Source organism: Rhinopithecus bieti, unplaced genomic scaffold (assembly GCF_001698545.2).
Source record: "Rhinopithecus bieti isolate Rb0 unplaced genomic scaffold, ASM169854v2 scaffold_2077, whole genome shotgun sequence".
Classification (NCBI taxonomy): domain Eukaryota; kingdom Metazoa; phylum Chordata; class Mammalia; order Primates; family Cercopithecidae; genus Rhinopithecus; species Rhinopithecus bieti.
Window position 1 is genome coordinate 4,820,294 of NW_016803882.1, and position 6,634 is coordinate 4,826,927.

A 6,634-nucleotide genomic window follows, 5' to 3' on the forward strand; every position below is an offset into this window, starting at 1 on the left:
ATATTAGTTTCATTGGAAGCACACTATACTGGAGAGGTAAGAACACTCCACTGGAGAGGAGGAAAATGACTAGAATTACCATATAATGGGTGAAGACTTTATATCATCTTTTGGCCAGCACAGGGGTTTACAGTCTAAGACCAAATCTAAAGAAAGACAAAAGATTCTGCCCATGTTCAAGTAGAGTTGGGATTGATACTGGGAGAATGAGATGTGGGTGAATTTCCTATGGTTCCTTACAGAGAGAATGCATGGTGCCAATAGCTTAGCAGAGTCATTTCATGGATTTCATGAACATGGCAAAGAATTGGTGATAAGACACTGAGGTATTTACCAGACCTTCATGACCCATGAAAGTGATTATTCTCTGACTGTCAGCTCCCTGAAGAAGAGATAAATCCCAAGCAGGATGGGATCCCAGAAATGTCCAGGAAAGCTTGTCTTTTCAATAGAGTCATAGAGGTCCTCAGGCAGAGAACAGTCCCTTCTAATACTCTAGACTGAGATTCTAGATATCCTGGACTTGAAATATTGTATTCTCATTGTTTATAGTTGTGAAAGTGACAGCCACAATACTATTTGGAATGTTATAAAAATGAAGCTCAACTAAATAGTGAAACTCAATCTATTGACTCTGAAAGTTTTTCTGCCAGGTAAGGATGGCCAACTTCACTGGCAGCTAAGCTGCTGAACACTTATAATTGGAAACCATAGAAAGGATCAAAGGATCATTTTTAAAAATAGAGATAGGGTTTTGAGCTCCTGGGCTCAAGCAATCCACCTGCCTTGGTCTCCCAAAGTGCTGGGATTGTAGGTGTGAGCCACAGTGCCCAGCCAGAATCAACTTTTAATGACTCCAAAAGATAGGATGCCAACTCTCTGATTCCTGTCTACCCAAACATACTGAGGTAATTGCTAGCTAATCGATAAAGCAACAAAACCACACACAGGATGCAAACCCCACTGAGGCAAGGTTTTGTAAATGGAATGAGCGGTTCTATGAATGTATTGTACCCTTTGTGTAGCCTGCAGTGACGACCACATCAGGTAAAAAGGAAAGAACACCAAAGCTTGGCCTTTAATACCCTCTACAAAGTGTCTTCAATATTAACTGGAGTCTTTCCTTCTACTGTGCACTTTTATGTATCCTACACTTAGTCATCAAGGATACTCATCTTTTGTTAAACATTGCCTGTAATTTCCTGCTACCAGATTCTTTCTTTCCTTTATCTGAAATGACCCATCCATCAACATGTCTCCTGTCCAGACCTCACTCATTATTTAAGGGCTCCATTTTCTTAGTCAAGAGACTCCTTTTGCTTCTTGGAAACTCTACTCTTGTACTACATATATTTTTATGTGTATTTTCTCTATTGGCTTATAAATTCCTGGAGGCAATTGCCATGATTTACACATTTTTAGATTATTTCCAAGTAGTTGTTATTGAATTTCACAATACAATAAAAACTAGAATGAATGTACCTGTTGATATTTCCTTTATTAAATTTAAACATTTGTAGGTTATATTAATTATTAGACCCCAGGATTACTGATCTATGGAGTAAGCATTTTTAATGCAGGTTTTTGAACCCTCTCCTTCCTCTGAAAATGTTTCTTTTATCCTAATATGACTATTAACAACTTGCTTTTTGAAGGACACCGAAGATTTGATGTAGGAATTCAAAGTGATCTCTGTGATAGTAACGGAAGACCTGATTCTGTTATTAGACATAGATGACACTCTTTGAAGAAGTTAAAGCTTAGCTCCTCTAAGACTTTAAGTTACAACAGATTTGAAAAAGCAAACAGTGGAGAAGAGCTCCTGTGTGCTGTCAGAAGAGCCCCAGATGAGGGTTCAGGAGAATGAGGGGCTGCCTCTTTCCTTCAATAACTGGGCTGTATGAGTTGGGGTATGCCACAGAACACCTGAAAAATGAGTGGTTTAAGTTATATGAGCTTGAAGACACCATAAGTCTTAAGAAATCATGCTGTGAGTACATTTCTTGGAGAAAAATATTGTGATGAAAATAAAACAGCAGGCTGGGATAAAATCTTGAACTATTGGAAAAGGTAATTATGAAGAAATAATAATTTTTCTCCCAAAGTTTGGTCTTAGGAAAATTATGGCTAATTTATGTATTTATTTATTTTTTTGAGACAGGGTCTCACTATGTTTCCCAGGCTAGATTGCAGTGGCGTCATCACAGCTCACTGCAGCCTCAAACTCCTGGGCTCAAGTGATCCTCTTGCCTTAGCCTCCAGAGTAGCTGGGACCACAGGTACATGCCACAACACCCAGCTAACTTAAAACAAAATTTATTTATTTTGGTAGGGACAGAGTCTCACTATGCTGTCCAGGCTGGTCTCTGACTCTTGGGCTCAGGCAATCCTCCTGCCTTGGCTCAGCCTCTCAAAGTGCTGGGATTATAGGCATGAGCCACCGTGCCTGGGCAGCTAATTTAATTTTAATTATCTCTGTTTCTTCCCTCCCCTCAGTTATTTATCCTAGTTTCAATTCCAAGGGCATTGCTCCAGATTTCTGGACTGATTACAATGAAGGTATTTAAAAAAACAGTTTAAGGTATTGTCTTCCTTTAGAACTCTTCGTAGAAGGCACAAGAATCCTGGTAAGTTTGCAAGGCATAAAGAGATTCTAGTGTTGGGATTTATAGGAATTCTCCCAGGTGATGAAGCCCTCAAAAGTTTTCCCACTTCCCCCACCCCCATCTCCGGAAAGATTTGAACAATTAGGAGAAATCACTGATTCTCATTATTAGACAGAGATGTCTATGATTAAGATTTCAATCATACTGACACCTGAGGAGCTTGGCTCTTGGTTAAAAACCAGTGGTGATTTTCTTTCTTGGGGCTTGACTATCAGCAATTACAAAGATTTTCCCTGGCAGGCTCTTGGGAGAAGCTGCTCTCCCCACACCAGACTCCTTGCACAGCCAGTGTATTCTAGTCTCTGCAGGGAGCTGCACTCAAGCCCTCAGGTCCCTCTGGCAGGTCATGCTCTTCCCTATTTGCATTCCTGTTGCTGGCACCTTCATTCCTGAGGTTTCCCAGGCTGGATTGTAGTGTTGTCATCATGGCTCACTGTAGCCTCAAACTCCTGGGTTCAGGTGATCCTCTTGCCTCAGTCTCCAGAATAGCTGGGACCGCAGGTGCATGCCACCACACCAAGCTAACTTAAGAACAAAATTTGAGGCCTTAGGCAGGGGGCTTCTTCAGGCTCCTCTGCTGAGGCCTCCCTATGTGGGGAGGAAGGGGAAGACTTGAAGACCCAGTCCATGTCCACTCTTAGCCCTCCCTCCTTGCCCTCTTCCCCCAACCTCAGAGTCCATGCAGCTGTTTGGGGCTCCCTCAACAGTGAGACAGCCCCGCAGTCTGTGTTGATTCATCTGACCCACTGTCAGTGTGCTGTTCTCTGGGGGAAGATGGAATAAGGGGAGTTAGTACAGGTTTCTCTGGTTTTAGCCTCTTATAAGGGATTGTAGTAAGTGATTGAAGGTTTAGTCCTTTCATTTTTGGCTTGTTGCTTTAATCGGCTCCTCTAACACCTGGAGGCTCAGCTCCCTCTCCCTGCTCAGCTGAGCTCCTGCCAGCACCTCTGCTTTCCAAACAACTGAAATATTTGAGCTCAGGTCAGCTTCCCAGAGCATGTGGAATGAAAATGTTTCAATAATCAATACACGACAGGGCCTAGCAACAAGCTGAGGACGACAGGAACTCAACCGCCTTTCAGTCCAGTCGCTTATATCTGAGCATGAAGCTCCCTGTTACAAAGGTTCTGCACAGCACATTCCATGACCATGAAGACTTACTGCATGAGCATCAATTTTCCCTACAGCCTAATGCAATACCCAGCATGTAATTAGATGTTAATATATATTAATTTAAAAGCAATCATGATGTGTCAAGTAATTACTGAATATGTTGCGTAAACATTTTTATCAGGTTGTTACTCTTTCTGTCTCATGGGGGCAATTAACAAATAAAATAAATCCACCATAATACTCATATATAAGATGACTTAGAATATAATTATTTGGAAAGTTTAGATTATTAAGGAAAATAATTCAAAGCAATATATTCTTAGAAACACACATAGGCTAGCAGTTATCTGGGAATATATATGTTACTAGAGTTCTTCTGTCTTTAAGAATGTTGAGGTCCCCAAATTGACCCAGTTACCTGTCTGAGCTAAATACACATTCACTTTTGCTTCCTAGTTCTGAGTATTGAGGTTGCAATTGACTTTCTCTTCTCTTGACCAAGATTTACTTGAAATAAACCTAGAGGTGGTTTCTAAAATCATAATATGATTTTGTGAGGGATTGCAGTATGGGGATGAAATAGGTATGTTTTACAAAGTATAAATCTTTGGGGCAGAATGAAATTCAGATTTTTGTTTGTGGGTTCAGGGAAATTGTAGCAGGCTAGGTTGGTGCTTATTGGCTTCTGAAAACATTTGATTTAACTGGTTGAAGAAAATGCAGACAATATCCATTTGTCTATCTAATAGAAAAGTAGAAGGTCGTTTATTTAGGGTCCTGCTCCAAAGACAGAGGCTACTCTGGTGAGTGTACTTCAAGACCATTTGTAAATATGCTAAACAATAAGACAAAATTTCAAAGTATCATGGTTACATGTTCTAGAGAAATTTAGAACATCATCATTGTTCTAAGGAATGTCCCTACATACAAAATAAAGTCGCTTTATACAAAATGAAGTGACTTCTCCTCAAACTGCCTAGTAAAAGTAGCCAACAATAGTGTAGGTGACACCCTCAAATAATACAAAGATTATTTTACATGCTGAACTGATTTGTTTTCCTAATCATGTTTTTTTTTTTTTTTAATCAGTTATCTAATTAGGTTCTTCTTAAGACATTTAGAACACCAATTTGTGAGGATAAATTCCATTTGTAAGGGCAAACACAGATTGCAGGTAGCCCTGAAGCTGAGGAATAGCTTTAATTTTTGGTAAAATCTGGGAGTCCACAGCTTTCTGATCAATCTTACACTGTCTGTAATCTTGTATTTCTCTTTTCCTGTGTCAAAGATCTCACCTTCCTGGTGTCTGGGCTTCTGCAGCTGCTTCTTCCTGAAGTAAGCCTCAGTAAGATGTTTTGGGATTTTTACACTGCTGATATCAAGTTTGGTTGAGGTGGCAATGATAAATTTCCGGTGTGTTCTTNTTCCATTTGTAAGGGCAAACACAGATTGCAGGTAGCCCTGAAGCTGAGGAATAGCTTTAATTTTGGTAAAATCTGGGAGTCCACAGCTTTCTGATCAATCTTACACTGTCTGTAATCTTGTATTTCTCTTTTCCTGTGTCAAAGATCTCACCTTCCTGGTGTCTGGGCTTCTGCAGCTGCTTCTTCCTGAAGTAAGCCTCAGTAAGATGTTTTGGGATTTTTACACTGCTGATATCAAGTTTGGTTGAGGTGGCAATGATAAATTTCCGGTGTGTTCTTTGTAGAGGAACTCAACTAAGGACCAGAGGTCCAGTCACAAATAACAAGCCACTAGCCAGCTGCTTCAGGAAAACCACCCTCTTGACCCTGTGGTGTCCAGTGAGGATAATCAGAATGGTCCTGGGGGCAATGCTGGCTCGCAGTTTTCTCACGGTGCTGATTGAAGGGTTTTGTGCCACGGTTCAATAGCTTTCCAGGCATATCTTCAGTAGAATAATATCTGAGCATTTCATGAAGTTTAACCACCTGGGTACCACCATTCTTGTCACCACCAACTGGTTTTGTAACAGTTACAAGAACTTTCTCCTTTGTTTTCTTTTCAACCTTGGATTTAGTGGCTGAGTACTTCCTCTTGTACATGGCTTTTCTGGAATATATAGCAGATCGAGAATACCTGCCAATTCCTCTGACAGGGACAGGATTGTGGCTGCAATGGGGCTTCCCCTTCTTGGGCATTTTAGCCTTGAGGTTACCCTTTTCCGCCTTGCCACCAGCATCAGCTTCAGGTTTCTTCTCTTTAGTATTGACTTCTCAACTTTTTCACCTGCCATCTTGCAAGATGGGAAAGAACCCTATCATGTTTTATATCATTTGATGCCCGATAATTTTCCTAGTGTTCAAGATTCATTTAATAATCATTTCATTAAAAAACCCAACATTATAGTATGCAAAGTAGTTTTAAATAAAGATTGTCAGATTTTGAAGGAAAAGAACCACTGAAATACAGCCCTAAATGTCATTCACAGCTACTGAAAGTAAATTATATAATCTTCTGGGGAGTAATTTGGTATTACGAATGAAAAATTATATGATGTATATTTTTTCAATACTGCAATTCTCATTCTAGAAATTTACCATAAAGAAATAATGTTGTATGCACAGAGATATGTATACCAAGAATATTTAACACAGTCTGGTTTATATTACGGAAGAAATGGAGCCAAATGAAATGTTCAGCAACCGTCTTGGTAGCATAAATGAGCAGTCCTCAAAAGTGACGATGCAGATCTATGTATTTTTAGAACATATTGCTAAGTGGAAAGTAGTTCCAAAACAAAATGTATAGTATAAAACAATTGTCTAACTTAAAAAATGGTTTGTTCACCTATAGTAAAAAGCTGGCAGGCGGTGAATTAGTTTTCAGTTGTGGTC

At 39.8% G+C, this 6,634-nt stretch overlaps 1 pseudogene; it reads right to left on the reverse strand.

The window, feature by feature from the left end:
* Positions 1–4,896: 4,896 nt before the first annotated feature.
* On the reverse strand, positions 4,897–6,033 carry LOC108518535 (60S ribosomal protein L6-like; annotated as a pseudogene).
* Between the last annotated feature and the right edge of the window lie 601 nt (positions 6,034–6,634).